An 18,657-nucleotide genomic window follows, 5' to 3' on the forward strand; every position below is an offset into this window, starting at 1 on the left:
TATATGCTTAACAATTTTGTCCTTAAGTATGCTTTCCATCAATTTTCCCGGCACTGAAGTTAAGCTGACTGGCCTGAAATTTCCCAGATCCCCCCGGATCCCTTTTTGAAAATTTGAGTCACATTGGTTACTTTCTACCCCGTTCCACTCTTTTTGCTGCCTTTGTGGATTTTAAATCAGCATTCGACTCCATAGCCAGAGATAAATTATGGGAAAGACTGTTTAACTCCTCTATTGATCGACGTCTGCTACTTTTAATATATAAACTCCACAAGAACTTACGTCTGAAGGTTCGATGTAGCTCAGCTGGAATCCTCACTAAAGAAATTCCTACCTTTCGAGGAGTGAGGCAAGGCTGTATACTTGCCCCAGCTCTTTTCAATTATTATATTAACCCTATTGTGGATATTATTACTAATCCATCTTTCCATCCACCTAAATTGGCCAGTAGACAGGTTAATATTTTGCTTTATGCAGATGATGCAGTAATTTCATCTCGGACTCCTGTCGGCCTCCGTAGAGCGCTTTGCTCTCTGGCTAATTTTTGCCATGAATACGCTCTGGAAATCAATTATAGCAAGACCAAAATTATGGCCTTTGCTAAACACCCAAAGACCTTGAAATGGTCTTTGGCTGGACATAAACTAGAACAGGTTAAGACCTTTAAATATCTAGGGGTTGTTTTCCAGGCCACTACGAAATGCCAAGCACATCTGCAATATGTTACCCAAAATGCACGTAAATCGGCATTGGCCATCCAATCATATTTCCACCAAGATGGGGCTCAATTTGTACCAGCCGCCCTTAAGTTATTTACAGCTATTTAGAGCTACAACTGCTCTCAGTTGCTTTATGGGTCGCAGTTGGGCCCGTATACTAACTGCACTCCACTAGAGATAGTTCAGACAAAGTTTCTGAGATCTATTCTACAGATGCCTAGATGTGTTCCCAATGTAATATTGAGGATGGAAACTGGCATGCCTAAGATGGAAGCCCGGATGTGGTTTTCCATTCTCAGCTTCTGGTTGAGATTGTCTTTCTTTTCTACAGGCCTTGCTCACTTAATTTTTATTGATAAATTTAATTCTAGCTGGAAGCAGTCAATATCTCGCCAAATAAGTTGATATGGCTTTAGCCTGGATCGTCTATTAGAAATGGGTTTTTGTCATGCGAGACTGATATTAAAGCAGCGGACCTATGATATGGAAATGCAGACTGATCGATCTTTAATCTCTAAAGAAGTTTTCCTAGGTTTACAAATGTATAATACTAAACCTGCAAATTACTTGGGTAAGATTACTATCACTAAATATCGCAGGATGTTTACATTGGCCAGATTTAATGTGCTACCTTCAGCTGAATTAGAAGGTAAATTTAGAGGGATCCCAAAAGAACAGAGACTATGTCCTTGTGGCTCTGGAGAACAGGAGTCTATCTTTCATATCTTACTCCGCTGTCTTTTTTATAGGGACTTACGAACTTGTTATATTTCCTCCTTACTGACTGATTTCCCAGGGCATACAGATGCATTTTACATCAACTATCTGCTCTCAGATCAGAAGGAGGAAGTAACATTTAAAGTTGCTAAGTTCTGTGAGGCAGCGAAGAAGGCTAGACAACAGATGGTAAATCAGATTATGCTAACGGGAAATTGCTGATTAGGATGAGTCCATGTTCCTGATTATATTATGTATATATTATTACTATATTATGTGTATTATTATGTATGTAAATTTTGGTCTATGACCGTAAATAAACATGACTTGACTTGGTTACTTTCTAGTCCTCTGGTACAGAGCCTGATCGTAGGGACAATTTATATATTTTTGCTAGGAGATTGGCAATTTTACATTTGAGTTTCTTCAGAACTCTTGGGTGGATGCCATCTGCCCCTGGCGATTTGTTAAATTTTATTTTTTTCAAGACAGTTTAGGACATCTTGCCTTGTCACCTAAAATTGGCCCAGTTCCTCAGCCACTAAGCCTGAAAAGCTCAATTCTGGAGAGGAATCTGCCATGAAGACAGATGCAAAGAATTCATTCAGCTTCTCTGCAATCTCCTTATCCTCCTTAATAATCCCTTTCACACCCTCATCATCTAAGGGTCCAACTGCCTCCTTGACAGATTTTCTACTTCTGATATATTTAAAGAAGTTTTTGTTATTCCCCTTGACACTTCTAGCTATATGCTCCTCAAACTCTATCTTTGCATTCCTTATTGTCTCCTTATATTTATTTTGCCAGAGTTCATGTTCCTTCCTTTTCTCTCCATTTGGGCAGGTCTTCCATTTTCTGAAGGAAGTCTTCCCTGTTATAGCTTCCCTGACTAGGGGTGTGCAATTTGGGTATTCAGTGATTCGGTTCAGGACCTGAACCGAATCACCCCTGTTCTGTTTTGTGCCCGAATATGGGCCACCCAAATTACCCTTGATTCGGTTCGGATTCGGATTTAATCCGAATCCGAATCTGAATTGATTTGGGGGGGGAAGGGGTCCCAGGGGCAAAATTTTGGGGTGGGGTGGTAGTGCCCAATCGGTGGAGTCTACCACCCCAATTTCAGGGGAATTGGGCAAAGGGCTGATTTTGGGGGAATTTTTGAAGTTTTAGTGACTTTGGGGCAGTTTGGGGGCATAGCATGGGATATGGGCAAAAAGAGTGGGGTGGGGTGGTGTGAATTCTGAGGTGTGAATTCTCATTCTATCATAGCAAATGAGATTTTTTTCAATTAAACAACTCTCATGACCCCACTTTCACTTTTTCACACTCTCAATTACTATGAATATGAGGAAGTAATCAATTTAGCACACTTCACCTTATGAAGACAAACCTCAGAAATTCACCAAAATCCACCCCTCTGCCCAATCACTCTGAAATTGGGGATGGGTGGTAGCCTCCACCCATTAGTCACTATCTACCAGCCCACCCCACTCCTTTGGGGCAGATCCACTTTCTGCCCCCAATCTGCCCCAAAGACACCAAAACTTCAAATATTCCCAAAAAAATCAGCCCTCTGCCCAATCCCCCTGAAATTGGGGTGGTAGCCTCCACCCATTAGGCACTACCACCCCACCCCAATCTTTTGGGGCAGATCCACTTTCTGCCCCCAAACTGCCCCAAAGTCACTAAAACTTCAAAAATTCTCAAAACATCAGCCCTTTGTCCAATCCCCCTGAAATTGGAGTCGTAGCCTCCACCCATTAGGCACTACCACCCCACCCCACTATTCTGCCCCAGGCCCCACTTTCTGCCCCAATCTGCCCCAAAGAAATGAAAACTTCAGAAATTCCCCAAAAATCACCCCTTTGTCCAATCCCCCTGAAATTGGGGTGATAGCCTGCACCCATTAGGCACTACCACCCCACCCCAGTCTTTTTGCCCAGATCCCATGCTATGCCCCCTAACTGCCCCAAAGTCACTAAAACTTCAAAAAAAAACACCTCAAAATCAAACATGAACCAAATCACCCGAATTTTTGGGGCCCGAAATTCGGGTGATTTGGCTCGGGCCCGAAAAATATCGGGGGACATCGGGGGTGATTCGGTTAGGCCCTGAATCACCCGAAATTGCTCGTTTTGGGCACAGATCGTTCTGTGCCCGAAATTTTTTGCACATCCCTATCCCTGACTCTACTTTTTAGCCACGCTGACATCCTCCTGGACTTGGTGCTACCTTTCCTCCTTCTTGGTATACATTCCAGCTGTGCTTCTAGTACTGTGGTTTTAAATAAGTTCCATGCTTTCTGGAGTGATTTGACCTCCTGACTTCCCCTTTCAACTTCCTTCTTACCAGTCCCCTCATTTTTGAGAAGTTTCCTCTTCTGAAGTCCAACGCATCTCTGTTGGACTTCCTTGATAATTCTCCACTCGCATATATGCTGAATTGGATCACACTATCTATAACTCTGACATCTCACACCAGGTCCTGGGCACTACTCAGGATTAAGTCCAAGGTCTGATATATGTGAAGTGCTTTGAGAACTCTATATGTCTATATAAATGCTGAGTATCATTATTCAATTGGACCTGCCCCCTTTTCTGCAACTATTAAAAAACATGGAAGGCTTTAATCAGGCTGTTAAAAGCACAGGGACAGGAGCTAAGAAAACAGTTGGCAATCCTAGGGCATGCAAACAATGCTTCAAATTTCACTGTCTTACAGCTCCCAAGAGTCACTAGCCAAAAATCCAACTAACTTCATGCACTGAAAGAGATTTTGGACTTTGGAACTATGGGAATTATAAAAGGTGCTTGTGATATAGCATAGTGGAATGTGTACATTTGCTGTTAAAGGGGAAATAAAATAAATCCTTTATGCTGACCCTTAAGCTTACCATCAAAATCACTTTTTGAATCCATAAAACATAAAGAAAAAACTCTTCCTATTAAAGCTATTGATTTACTCCTTTCATTAAAGATGAGGAGGGCTAAACGAGATATTCGGTTTCAGACATTCTGCCTATCAGTTGAAAATTTAGGATCGTGATATAGGTTGGAAGCAGTAGCCAGTCTATACTTTCCTCCTCTAGCTCTCCACTTTCACCCAGGATACCCCAAATGCCTTATTATTTTCACCACTTTATGGTGAAAAACAACTGGTGAGAGAGTTGCAGCAGAAAAGGGGGAGGCAAAGAAAGAGTTAAGTGGCCTCTCACTCACCTGCTACTGCTCCCCTGCAAACCATTCCCTGTTTGTCCTACTTCTTAGCAATTTGGGAGCAATTGTGGTTTTCAAATGTCTAATTCAATATGGATCGATATGGAGATATCAAGTGATTGGAATTTTCTTTAAATTATGGCCCTATTTTTAATCAGTATTAATTTAAAAGGGGAGGGGAAACCCAGTGTATTATAGATAATAACTAGACCCTTCAAAGTGGAAGATAAGGTGTTATTCTATCAATATATCCAGCTTTTCTATCACGAAGACCTTTGAATAACTCACACAAAAAACGGATACATCAATAAATTCTGATAACATATACATTTATCCAAAACTAAGCTGGTTAAAGAGAACTTTCACTTGAAATTTAGGGTGGCTGGAGAGGGGTGAAAGAGGGACTAAAACTGCTCCCCCCAACTTACTTAAAAAAACAAACAAACCCACTGCTGCCTGTTTCACAGTTGCAGCAGGAGTGCTCTTCCTAGCAGTTGCTGGTTGGGGAGAATAGTTCTTTCCCAGAAGCCCCTTCAGAATGACCCTATATGTCAGGCATCCCCAAACTGCGGCCCTCCAGATGTTGCTGAACTACAACTTCCAGCATACCCAGCCACAAAAAATTGTGTCTAGGGATGCTGGGAGCTGTAGTTCAGCAACATCTGGAGGGCTGCAGTTTGGGGATGCCTGCTATATGTGATTATGTAGTGTTGCTCTGAGGAGGGCTTTTGGAAATGAAAATGGTGGCTATCAGTCAGCAGGAGGAGGCGTTTTGCTGATGCCACAAGCAGTAATTTTCACCTACCCTCCCAATAGCCAAAATGCCCCCTCCCATTTTGCCTCCTGCAGATTAAGCAGTGGAAAAGTATTTGGCTCAGTCCTAAAATAGCCAACACAAGGGCACTCCACACTATTGACATTAGGAGCCTCCTACCCTAATCCAGGAGCTGGGCACACCCCCAGTTTTTTAAATCATGTATTACATAAAAACAAGGTTGGAGGTGAGGAGCTTGATCATCTAGATCAGGGATTCTCAACCTTGGGTTCCCAGATGTTTCTGGACTTCAGCTCTCGTAATCCCCAGCCCCAATGTCCTTTGGTTGGGGGGTTATGGGAGTTGAAGTCCAACAACATCTGGGGACCCAAGGTTGAGAACTCATGATCTAGATGAGGTGATGATTTCCTTGCTCACTTCAGTTAGAAACTGAGGGCAGAATCTGGGAAGGGCAATCATCCTACCCAGCTGGGCCTTGACTGATGATCAGGCTTCCTGCATCTGACCTTGTTTTTATGTAACAGATGACTGAAAATTGGGTGTGTGCCCAGCTCCCAAATTAGGGTAGGCGGCTTCTCCTATCTTAATGTTGATCGTGTGAACTGCCCTACAGCAAGCCAGAAGGCAGCAACAAATGCACACTACCTTAACTGCTGAGTGTTGGAGTGTTGGCTATGCCAGTATAGCAGGGGGGCGAGGCATGCTGGTATAGGAAGTAGCCACATCATCATCCCCCTTCACATAATTTCCCCTTCTAATATGACCACAGCAATCTTATCGACAGAGTTCAGGAAAAGTGGCAACTACAATACCCCTATAGAATAAGAAGTGCCCTCAGGTGCTGCGAAAAAGAGATAATGGGAAGTGTTAAGCAGGAGCTTGTCTGGATGTTTCCAACATATCATGCATTTCACCAGCTGACCAAAGACGTGGCCTAGCACTCCTCCCTCTGATGTGACATCTCACCCATAGAGTTGCCTCTGAAATTTCACCTCAAGCAAAATAGCAAGCAAATGTTGGGCTTCCTCCTCTGGCAAAAAAAAATAAAAATTGGAAGATTTTAAGAGAATCCCAAAAAGTTGTTACAAGATTAAGATGTTTCAGGGAGGTTACTGCACATCCTTATCACAATCCTCTTTCCCTTGATTTGGGTCAGAAAAATAGAATGCATAGTCATCTGCCTTAAACCAATTATATTAATCCCAAATTTCCTTAGAGCATGGGGGCATTATCTGTTACCAACATGTATGTGACTCTTACCACATACCAGCCTGTGAGAAAATTAAACACTTAATCACCCTTCATTTTGTTAAATGACTCAATATAAGTGTGAAAATTGTATATGCTTGAAATTCTCAGTGGACATACCTTATCAGCATTATATTTTCTCTGAACTGTAAGAGGCAATGATTTTAGAAAGCACAGCCACTCCAACCAGTGTCATTCATCACTTGCAGTTCTAATATTACAATAAAAGGGGGAAAGCACACATCTTATAGCAATTTCTGAAAGAGCAATAATGTTATGATCCTTAACAGATGCATACCTGGAGGTCCTGCAGGTGAGAGGGAGGTACCAGCAGACTCGAGGTAACCCATAGATATGTTGGTTTCACAAGTATTAGAGTGATAGACTAGGACTGGGAAGACCCGAGTTCGGATCCCCATTCAACCATGAAACTCACTGGGTGACTCTAGGCCAGTCATGTATCTCTCAGCCTAACTTGCCTCACAGAGTTGTTGTGAGGATACAAATCCCCATGTACACCACACTGAGCGCCTAGGAGGAAGAGCGGGATATACATGTAAAATAAAAACAAAAAAAATAAGTATCTGAAGAAAAGGCTTAAGGAGGCCAGAAAACTCTAAAACTGCCACAATTTAATTAAATGGAGCAGAATGTTCATAGACTCAGAGGGCACTTAAGAGACAACCAGGTGGGCAGACTTAATGGAACTCAGTGATGAGGGAGGCGGGAAGGAGGGCGTGAAGAATAGTGGAAAATTTCTCATCCTGAAGAATACTCCCCCAGGACAGCCACACCTCTTCTACTTCTCAGAGGGATAGAAGTCTAAAACTCTTGTTTTCTCACAGCTTTGTGTTTGAAGGGGAGGGGTTTTCCATACTTGGGGAGAATGTGCCCCCCAATATCCTCCAAAATTTCTCAGGGGAAGAATATGAAGGGGGAAATTCTAATGAATTTCTACTGAATTCTAGAATTTGCTCTGAAATTCTCATGAGGATCTTTTTCTTCATCACAGCAGCTGACTTTCCAGAAATGAAAACAGCATGAACAAAATGAAAATGAAAAATGAAGAAAGAAAGAAAGAAAGAAAGAAAGAAAGAAAGAAAGAAAGAAAGAAAGAAAGAAAGAAAGAAAGAAAAATAGCAGGTAGCCACCACTGAGGAGGACAGAAAGTACTGAGACTGTTACTGAATTCATGCTTCTGCTTATTGTTCACTCAGATACTGAGCATTTGCTGAGTATCTGTTCAGTTCTGCTCTGGAGTATAACCCCAATCCACTTTGTATGAATCTAAATATGCCCACAGTTCCTAAGCAAGTGCAGAGTCTTCACAGCCACATCTGTACTGTATCCATACACAGAAGAAAGTGAGAAGCAAGGTGCAGTGATTAGAGAATTGAAGAATAAGGCTTGTGGGGGAGAGAACTGCACTGCAAATCCCCATCGCAGCCATGAAGCAAACCGTGACCTTGCACCAGTCATGTGCTCTCCTCCTAACCTACCTCACAGGGTTGCTGAGAGGATGAAAAGGGCAGGTACCTTGGATGTCATCTAGTCCAAACCCATCATTCCTGACAAGTGGTCATCCAACCTCTGTCCAAAAGCTCCAGTGAAGGAGAGCCCACCCCTGCATGACGTGGCTTGTTCTACTGTGCAATGCTTCTTCCAGTTGGGAAATTATTCCTAACTAGTGGTTTTGTAGCCCGTTGGTTAACGGGCGCTAGTGGAGCTCTGCGCACCAGACGTTCGCCGCCATTCCCTCTCCCGCCACCCCCCGGTGCCCGGGGCTCCGGCCGGGCCCGCCACTCACCGCCGCCCGCGGCTCCGGCCGGGCCCGCCACCCACCGCGGCTCCGGCCTGGCCCACCGCTGCCCGGGCCCACCGCCGCATTGTTTTGTTTGCCGCCTCGTCCGGCGGCCATCCTGGGCGGCCAGAAGCGGCCGCCCCGAAGAAGCCGGGTAAGCGGCGGCACGGCCAGGCCTCGGCCATGGCTCTGCCGCCTCCTCGGCCGCGCCGCCTCCTCTGGCCGAGGCGGCGGCTTTGCCGCCGCTTCGGCCAGTGTCCCCCCGCCACCACTTACCCGGCTTCTTCGGGGCGGCCGCTTCTGGCCGCCCAAGATGGCCGCCGGGTGCTGGCGGTCCTGGCTCCCTGGCCTCTTCTGGCCATGCGCCTCGCGCATGCCCAGAAGAGGCCAGGGAGGCACGGACACACGCTTGGTGTCCGTCCACGGACGGACACCAAGCCTTTTATTAGATAGGATGTATAACCTAAATCTGCTTCCTTGTAACAGCAGTCCCTTGGTTCTAGTCCTGCCTTCAGGGGCAACCGAGGAAACGTACACTCCTTCTTCAATGTGACAGTCCCTCAGATACTTGAGGACTACTATCTTTTCCTATGTATCTCACATAGTCCAGACACTTGATTGGGTGGGAGTATGTTAGTCAAAACTCCAATGTTTGAGAAGGGGGCGGGGAATAACTGACATTGTGAAATAGAAGACAAGGGATTTTGAGGTTATTTGCACATTCAAAAACTGTTATATCTGGGTTCAGGAGCTGTCTGTGCTCCCAATTTTCAGTTGTGGGGAAGCAAGGTGGGAGGAAAACCTGGGTACAGGGGCGGAGCCACCATTGGGCAAATGGGTTCAAAGAATCCAGGCCACCACCAATCACGGGCCTCAAGTGCAGCCCCAGAGACACACCACTGTGTCTGATGGCAGACATGGGGGGGGCATTATTTCGGGCCCAAACCGGGCTGCACGGCCCCGTTTGGAACCGAAATCGGTCTGCGCTGTGTTGGCAGTGCGTCCAGAGTGACTCTCCCTGCCTTTAAGGCAGGGAGAGCCGCTCCTGGTCTCACTGTCAACGTAGTGGGGCCGATCGATCTTCCTCCCAAATGGGGCCGTGCATTGGCAGTGTGGCTGCCTTTAAGGCAGAGAAAGTTGCTCCATCCCACACTGCATTGGCAGAGCAGGCTGATCTCCCTTCCAAACGGGGCTGCATGGCCCTCTTTGGGAGGGAGACCATGCCCCTGCATCTGATATCAGACACAGGCGTGGCTAGCTGGCGGCAAGATTGGCTTTTTAAAAGCCAAATTTTGGGTTACGGCCCATTTGACTCACGAGTGGGCCACGGTGGCCACACATGGGCCACTGCCAGCCTCCCTACACTCCTGCCTGGGTAGAAGTGATCGTGTGGAAGCAAAGTAAGAGGAAAGGATACCCAGGTTTTCCTCCTACCTTGCATCCCACACAACCGAAAACTGGGAGCACACACAGCTCCCAGACCCAGGTAGAAAACAGTTTTTGATACTGTGAATGACCTCTTTGTGTGTTTGGTATGGGAAGACAACTAGACTTGCTGGCATTGCTCTTCTCACCACACCCACAAAAAAGCACCACCCACTTTTGCTTTGTTAATGCATTCAATTAAAGCAGTCATCTCTGAGAAAGAGATGAATAATGATGAATTTCAATGGCTATTTTCTGTTCTGCATCAGTTGCATGACTCCTTCAGTTCTCCGATCGCTACATCACACTTCTCACTCACTCCTGTGAAAACTCTGCACATGCTCAGGAACATCAATTCAGCAACAAGCAGTCCTGAATGAAGGCTGGGACACAGGATGGAAGAAAGGGTACTGGATAGCTCTTAATGGCCCCTTTTGTATGCAAAATCAGTATATCAGGTGCATGAAGCAAAACTATATAACTGCAAATTAACATTTTGTGACTTTAGATTACAGAAAGAAATGTTTGTCCAGACAATGAGAGATTTTGTTTCTTTTGAACAAATCTTGAAAAAAATGTGTTTTCATTCATAAAGTTGATGATAAAATAAACTTTATTATCATAAAGTTGATGATAAAATAAAACAGATTATATCAACCTCTTGTACAATCTTATTAAGGCTGTTCTCCCTCCCCTGAGCATGCCCCTTAAGGTATTACAGAGATCTCCTTTCTCTGTTTGCCAGGACCAAAAAGAGCCATCTATGGATTGTGAATTATTCCTGTGTGTCTCTCGAAAAATGGTGAATGGCAAGAAATTGTGAATGGCAGATCATTTGTCCTAAGCATCCCCCATTGTGCTCTCATTATGTGGGTGTAGTAAGCTCACCACATCAACTGCCATAAAATGGAAGGCATCCTGATGAGGTATCTGACTTACTAACACTGAAGACTATCTGAAACCCTGGAAGAACCATTGCCAGTCAATGAGGAGATTCCTATGGCCATGGAGAGGCATATAAGGAGCTGGCTGGGGATGAGAGGGTGGCTGGTGGAGAGTGTCAGAGGCCCCGAGAGAGGGGCAGAAACAAGTAACAAGCCACCTGAGACAGAGGCGACACAGGGTGATGCTCAGTCCCCTCTCTGTCACTGCTCTGAGGCCAGTCCCGATATGTCTAGCCAGGCTGGGTAAAGGAGACAGGGACATGTAGCTGGACAACCCCTTTTACTCTTAAAGCCAGGGGGCGGGGCGGGGAGGGCAAGGGGAAAGCTCCTTTTTTACCTTTAATGTGTCAGGATGGGGGCCCGCAGTGGCTGCAGAATAGTTCCTTCTTGCTGCCCCTCCTGCCTCCCAAGTGGAGCCCATGCTAGACTACAGCCTGTTTGCGGCCTTTATGCATGTGCGGCTTTCATCCAGTTTGGAGTTGAACTGTACTGGGCTGGCAGGTTCTTCTTCTTATTTATTTATTTACACAGTCAGACAGGTGTTATTGACTGGTTTGTCTTATCCAGACATCGAGTCCTTCCCAAGGGCCTGGGATGGCTGAATTTTATTGTCAATGTTGCTGTTGTTATAGATATCGTCGCAGAATATAGGCTGTTCCCAGTAAAGCTGCTTTTTGTAATTGGCTGATGGTGATTTCTCTGGCCCCTATGGTGTTGAGGTGCTCTTCAAGGTCTTTTGAAACTGCACCCAGGGCGCCAATTACCACTGGGATTATTATTATTATTTCTTGTTTACATAGTCAGACAGGTGTTATTGACTGGTTTGTTTTATCCAGACATCGAGTCCTTCCCAAGGACCTAGGATGGCTGAATTTCAGGCGCGTAACAATGATAGGGCAAGGGGAGACAGTTGTCTGGGGGCCCCACTGCCTGGAGGGGCCCCCCAGAGGCACCTCACGTGACTCCCCATTGCCCCCTGCCCAGCCCCAAGGCCCCTCAGCCACTTGCCCTGTTCGCCGTCTCTCCTGCTTGTTCTGCTGGCCGGCAATCCAGGCAGCAGACAAGCTGCAAAGAGCTCCTTTTCTGCCGCCTCTCAGCTGATCGGCGGGTGGGCGGGGCTTCCACGGAGGTCTGGTGTAGGCCTCTGTGAAGCCTGAACTCCAGTAGGGCCCAAGCCAGCCAGGAAGGAGGAGGCAGCCAGAGAGGCCTCCACTGTTCTCTGCAGCAGAAGACCCCCTGCTGCCAGGTAGAGTTTGAACTCCTTTTTGTGGTTACCTTCCCCGCCCCCCCTGGATATATAGGCATCTGCTTGCCATAGGGCTTTGATATGGGGGGGGGGAGGGACTGAGAAGTCTCTGACTATTTATTTTTAAACAGCTTGGAAAATTTGCTGGCTTAAAAAAAACTATCTAAAAAGTCCTATAAGTGGCTTGTTTCATGGCAGAAAATTACAAAAACTTCTGGAAGAAACAGTATTATATTTATTTTATTCATTCATTTATAAATGCACTTATGTTCAAGTTGTTTTGCAACCCAGAAGGTCTGAGTGAGAACTGTGAAGCATGTCTTCTGCTTTTATTTTATTTTATTTTTCTTGTGTGTGAACTGCTCCCCAATAACTTGCAGGGACTTCAGGGTAAATCTGGCCAACATGTGAATGCAGCACCTCCATTCCAGAGGAGATGTGTGTTAAAGGGCTTTAAAAGCCTCCTGTGAAAAACCTCCTGGAATCAAACTTGACTGAATTTGTTCAGAATTCTGAGAAAACAAACATAGGCTCACCCTGCATGGTTGAAAGTCTCCTTGGCTAATCTGCAGTGAGGGGGCCATTTTAATCATTCATCTTTCTAGTGTGTTCTAGGCATTAAAAGTAAAACAAATGTATAGTACTCAATGTATATAACTATATATTGTGATGTGTGCGTGTGTGTATTCAGTGAAATGTATTTCCAGGCAGCATACTTATTTTGGAATATCAGACTTAAATCCTTGGGGGCCTGGAGTGTGCGGAGGCCCTGGACTTTGAGTGGGGGGGCCCCATTTTAAAATCTTGTCTCTGGGCCCACTCCAACCTTGCTACGCCCCTGCTGAATTTTATTGTCAATGTTGTTGTTATTGTTATAGATATCGTCACAGAATATAGGCTGTTCCCAGTAAAGCTGCTTTTTGTAATTGGCTGATGGTGATTTCTGTGGCCCCTATGGTGTTGAGGTGCTCTTCAAGGTCTTTTGGAACGTTGTCGTTAGGGCGACAATTACCACTGGGATTATTTCGGTCTTTTTCTGCCACAGCCTTTCAATTTCAATTTGTAGAATAGAAGAAAAAGAAATAGAAAAAATCACAAAATACAAAGATTTTGTGATTTTTTCTATTTCTTTTTCTTCTATTCTGCTGTCCCCTGGTATTGCTGTGTCGATTATTTTGACTTGTTTTTCTTTCTTCTCGCCTATAGTTATATCTGGTAAATTGTGTGGCAGATGTTTGTCTGTTTGTAGTCGGAAGACCCATAATATTTTTACATCTTCATTTTCTACCACTTTTTCAGTTTTAAGGTCCCACCAAATTTTAGCTACAGGTAGCTTGTATTTTTTGCAGATGTTCCAGTGTATCATTCCTGCTACCTTGTCATGCCTTTGTTTGTAGTCAGTCTGTGTGATCTTTTTACAACAGCTGATTAGGTGGTCCGCTGTTTCATCTGCTTCTTTACAAAGGCGGCACTTGCTGTTTGTTGTGGATTTTTCGAATTTGGCTCTTATTGCATTTGTTCTTAGTGCCTGTTCTTGTGCAGCCAGTATTAAGCCCTCTGTTTCTTTCTTCAAGTTGCCATTCTTAAGCCATTGCCAGGTCTTGGTGATGTCTGATTTTCCACTTATATTGTGCAAATATTGACCATGCAGGGGCTTATTTCTCCATTTTTCTGCTCGGTTCTTGACTGGTTCTTTCTTGTAGGCCTGCTTTGTTTCATTGGTGTTGAATAGTTTCATGTTACTGACCATTTTAAGTGCATCTTCTTCACTGTCCTTGATATATTCTTCAAGGCCTCTTTTCTCCTCCTCTACTGTTTGATGGACTTGCAGCATTCCTCTTCCACCTGAGCTGCTAGGGAGTTAGAGCCTATCTACATCACTGTGGGGGTGCAGAGCATGATTGATGGTCATGATTTTCCTGGTCTTATGATCTAGCGTCTCTCGCTCTGCCTGGGTCCAGTCTATTATTCCTACAGTGTATCTGATAACAGGTATAGCCCAGGTGTTTATGGCTTGTATGGTGTTTCCCCCATTGAGTTTGGACTTGAGGATTTTTCTAACTCTCCTGATGTATTCACTTCCCATTTTTCTTTTAACTTCAGTGTGTGCAATGTTATCAGCCTGGAGAATGCCCAAGTATTTGTAATGTTCTTTCTCTTCCAGGTTCTTGATCTTGCTTCCTTTGGGCAGTTCTGTTCCTTCTGTTTTTCTTATTTTCCCTCTGTTCATTATTTATGCAGCACACTTGTCTAGTCCAAACTCCATTGCTATATCGCTACTGAATATACGGACAGTGTTTAGCACTGATTCGATTTCTGACTGGGACTTTCCATACCACTTCAGATCGTCCATGTACAGCAGATGGTTGGTTTGACTTGATGTTTTAGATGTTTGGTATCCGAGGCCTGTTTTGTTTAGTATTTGTGAAAGTGGGGTCATGGCGATTACAAACAATAGAGGGCATAGTGAGTCCCCTTGGAAAATGCCTCTTCTAATGCTAACCTGTCCAAGTGCCTCGCCATTGATTGTTAACTGTGTACTCCACATGCTCATTGCTTTTTTTTTTTTACAAATATCTGAATGTTTTTGCTGACACCAGTTGTTTCTAAACATTTTAGAATCCATGTGTGAGGCAATGAATCGAAGGCTTTCTTGTAGTCAATCCATGCAACACTTAGATTTGTTTTTCTTCTCTTGCAGTTTTCTAAAATCATTTTGTCAATCAGCAGCTGGTCTTTTGTGCCTCTGGTGTTCGGGCAATTTCCTATCTGTTCAACTGGGAGCTGTTTGTTACTTAATAAATGTTACATGACTTCATCTGCTATTATTCCAGTTAATAATTTGAACATGGTTGGCAGGCAGGTTATCGGTTTTATTGTCATTATTTCTTGTTTACACAGTCAGACAGGTGTTATTGACTGGTTTGTTTTATCCAGACATCGTGTCCTTCCCAAGGACCTGGGATGGCTGAATTTTATCATCAATACTGTTGGTTATTATAGATATCATCGCAAAATATTGGCTGTTCCCAGTAAAGCTGCTTTTTGTAAGTCACTGATGTTGATTTCTGTGGCCCCTATGGTGTTGAGGTGCTCTTCAAGGTCTTTTGGGACTGCACCCAGGGCGCCAATGACCACTGGGATTATTTTGGTCTTTTTCTGCCACAGCCTTTCAATTTCAATTTGTAGATCTTTGTATTTGGTGATTTTTTCTATTTCTTTTTCTTCTATTCTGCTATCCCCTGGTATTGCTATGTCGATTATTTTGACTTGTTTTTCTTTCTTCTCGACTACAGTTATATCTGGTGTATTGTGTGGCAGATGTTTATCTGTTTGTAGTCGGAAGTCCCATACTATTTTTACATCTTCATTTTCTACCACTTTTTCAATTTTATGGTCCCACCAATTCTTGGCTAAAGGTAGCTTGTATTTTTTTGCAGATGTTCCAGTGTATCATCCCTGCTACCTTGTCATGCCTTTGTTTGTAGTCAGTCTGTGCGATCTTCTTACAACAGCTGATCAGATGGTCCACTGTTTCATCTGCTTCTTTACAAAGGCGGCACTTGCTTTTTGTTGTGGATTTTTCGACTTTTGCTCTTATTGCATTTGTTCTTCTTCTTCTATGCCACCCTTCAAGAAATGGCTCAGGGCGATTTACACAGAAAAATAACAAATAATTAAGATGGATCCCTGTCCCCAAAGGGCTCACAATCTAAAAAGAAACAAAGAATGACACCAGCAACAGTCACTGGAGGTACTGTGCTTGGGATGGATAGGGCCAGTTACTCTCCCCCTTCTAAATAAAGAGAATCACCATGTTAAAAGGTGCCTCTTTGCCAAGTTAGCATGGGTCCATGCACATCCCTACCCCACATGATCAGAGCTGCTCCCAGGCTCTGCAGTACCATGCACCTACATAACTGCTGCTTGAGCGCTCCAGGAGTGGTGAGGGTGAGGGGGGAAAAGCAGGCTGGGTCCTCCTGCATCCTACAATACACTGTATGAGGAGTGTGGTGCATTGGAAGATTTCCCTGCTACTGGGTGCTCCTTCTGCCCCGCTCCATGGCAGCTTGGCCTGCTGGCAGCCTACACTTCCACACAACCAGGCAGTGAGAGAGGAGGGTGCACGCGTGCCTCTTCCCTCACGTTTAGCCCAGGTAGAAAACCCGGGCTACTCTTTGCAGAAGTGCTGGGATCGGGACCAAACTCATTGCTTCTCACATCAAGCTCTACCCAGGTAGGGCTGCACTAGCCAGGGTAGAGCTCGTTGTGAGAACAACCTAGCCAATCACTAGGAAGAAGGAACAACTGAGGAACAAAGATGGCAGGAATTAGAAAGGTGCTTGTGTCTGTGGACCTGATCAGAAAGAGACAGCTTGAAACCAAGGGCCCAACACTGTGTAGTATTGTCTACATTGATAAGCAGGGGGCTCTCACAGCCCTACCTGGAAATATCAGGGATTGAACCTGGTACCTTCTGCATTCAGGGTAAGTGTTCTACCATTATTATTATCATCATCATCATTATTATTATACCCCGCTCTTCCTCCAAGGAGCCCAGAGCGGTGTACTACATACTTAAGTTTCTCTTCACAAGAACCCTGTGAAGTAGGCTAGGCTGAGAGAAAAGTGACTGGCCCAGAGTCACCCAGCAAGTATCATGACTGAATGGGGATTTGAACTCGGGTCTCCCCAGTCCTAGTCCAGCACTTTAACCACTATACCACGCTAGCTTTACACCACTATACACTGGACTCATAAGAAATAGTGACTATTTAAATGGGATAACTATCTGTAACTTCAGCACTCTAACCACTACACCACGCTGGCAGTAACCTAGAACCCCTCTCCAGAAATGTAACAAGACTAAAACAGCAATAAAAACAATGACATTCTTCAGTAGCCATTCTTTTGTGTGATTTAACAGGAAAAGGTCGAGGACTGTTCAGTCTTCCAAATGTGCCACAAGAGGTAGGGAAGAAAAGAAGGACAGCTCTAAAGCTGAGCCAAAATACCAACTAGTCTGCAGGCTACAAAGTTGGACTGTCCCCTTCACTGATGCTTTGGGAGGGAAAGGCCTTGCTTTCCAAAAAGAGAAGGAGAAGGCCCAATAACTTCCCTATCTGTCAGTACTGTACTGCACCACAATGTAGTAAGAGAGGGATAGTCACCCAGTTGCTTGGGCAATTTGAGGAACTCCCCTGTATTCTAACGCTGTGCTACACTCAATGACAAAAGGCAGGGAGAATCATAATTTTACCTAGGCAACAGTGTGACTCTCTCTTTTTTCTAGCACTGGACTAAAGTTACATCGAGTCGATGCCGACTCCTGGCACCCACAGAGCCCTGTGGTTGTCTTTGGTAGAATACAAGAGGGGTTTACCATTGCCTCCTCCTGCACAGTATGAGATGATGCCTTTTAGCATTTTCTTCCTATATCACTGCTGCTCGATATAGGTGTTTCCCATAGTCTGGGAAACATACCAGTGGGGATTTGAACTGGCAACCTCTGGCTTGCTAATCAAGTCATTTCCTCACTGCACCATTAGGTGGCACAATAACAAAATGGCACATATCATTGTGGCTGCAAAAAGAAGAAATAAATCTAATTTACATTTGGATTGTGAATACGAGAAATATGAATTTGACAAATATTTATATACAGGTATATCTTGTTACAGGGTCCTGTTCCTTGCCTACTATTGTGAGTAACAAAGCCATGAGTAACAAGGCATTGTGCCTATGGAAAACAGTGGGTTAGGTTCCTGAATTTTTTAAAAAAGTTAAAAAGTCAAAAAAGTTTAAAAAAAACAAAACCCCACCACCCTGAAAGTAATTATTGTATCATGCTTCGCAGGGTCTCCTTGCGCCCAGCAATGCCACACAAAACCATGAAATGCCCACCCCCAAACTGCAAAAAATGTGGGGGGGGGGGACTTTTTTTCTCTGCAGAAGAGCCACAAAATGGTTCCATTTCTTAAAAAGGCAGCTGGAAATGACCTCCTAGGTCATTCCAGCCATAGCCACTAGAAGGATGCTGTGCTGGGGATGGATAGGGCCGGTTGCTTTCCCCCTGCTAAATAAGGAGTATCACCACTTTTTAAAGGTGCCTCTTTGCTCAGCTTGCAGGGGATACTGCTGTATATTTTGAGCCTCAAAGACCCCCTCCATCTCACCCTGAACTTTCTAATGAGTGGTATTTCATCTCAGCCTTAACCAGATTACAGCACTGAGTCACAGTGTGCTAGCACTGAGAGTCTTGCCTCAAGCAAATCAAGCACTACCCCCCTCCAAACAAAAAACAAAAAACCCAATGCATGATAAGAGTTTATGCTCTGAGGGATGAAAACTAGAAGGGAAAATCTTCTATAAATGTAACCAATGTACATTTGTTTGCATGTTTTTAATTTGATATTTTGACATTTCCACCATCCTACATATTTCGGGCTGATTTCCGATTATGTGGATACAGCTGCACATCAACAGAGGACTGAGAATTCACAAAAGGGCAATGTGGTATGTTAGCACTGCAAAGAAGTATTTCTCATTTTTAAAAAAACCCCACTT

This window comes from Hemicordylus capensis, chromosome 6, assembly GCF_027244095.1.
Source record: "Hemicordylus capensis ecotype Gifberg chromosome 6, rHemCap1.1.pri, whole genome shotgun sequence".
In the NCBI taxonomy this organism is placed as follows: Eukaryota; Metazoa; Chordata; class Lepidosauria; order Squamata; family Cordylidae; genus Hemicordylus; species Hemicordylus capensis.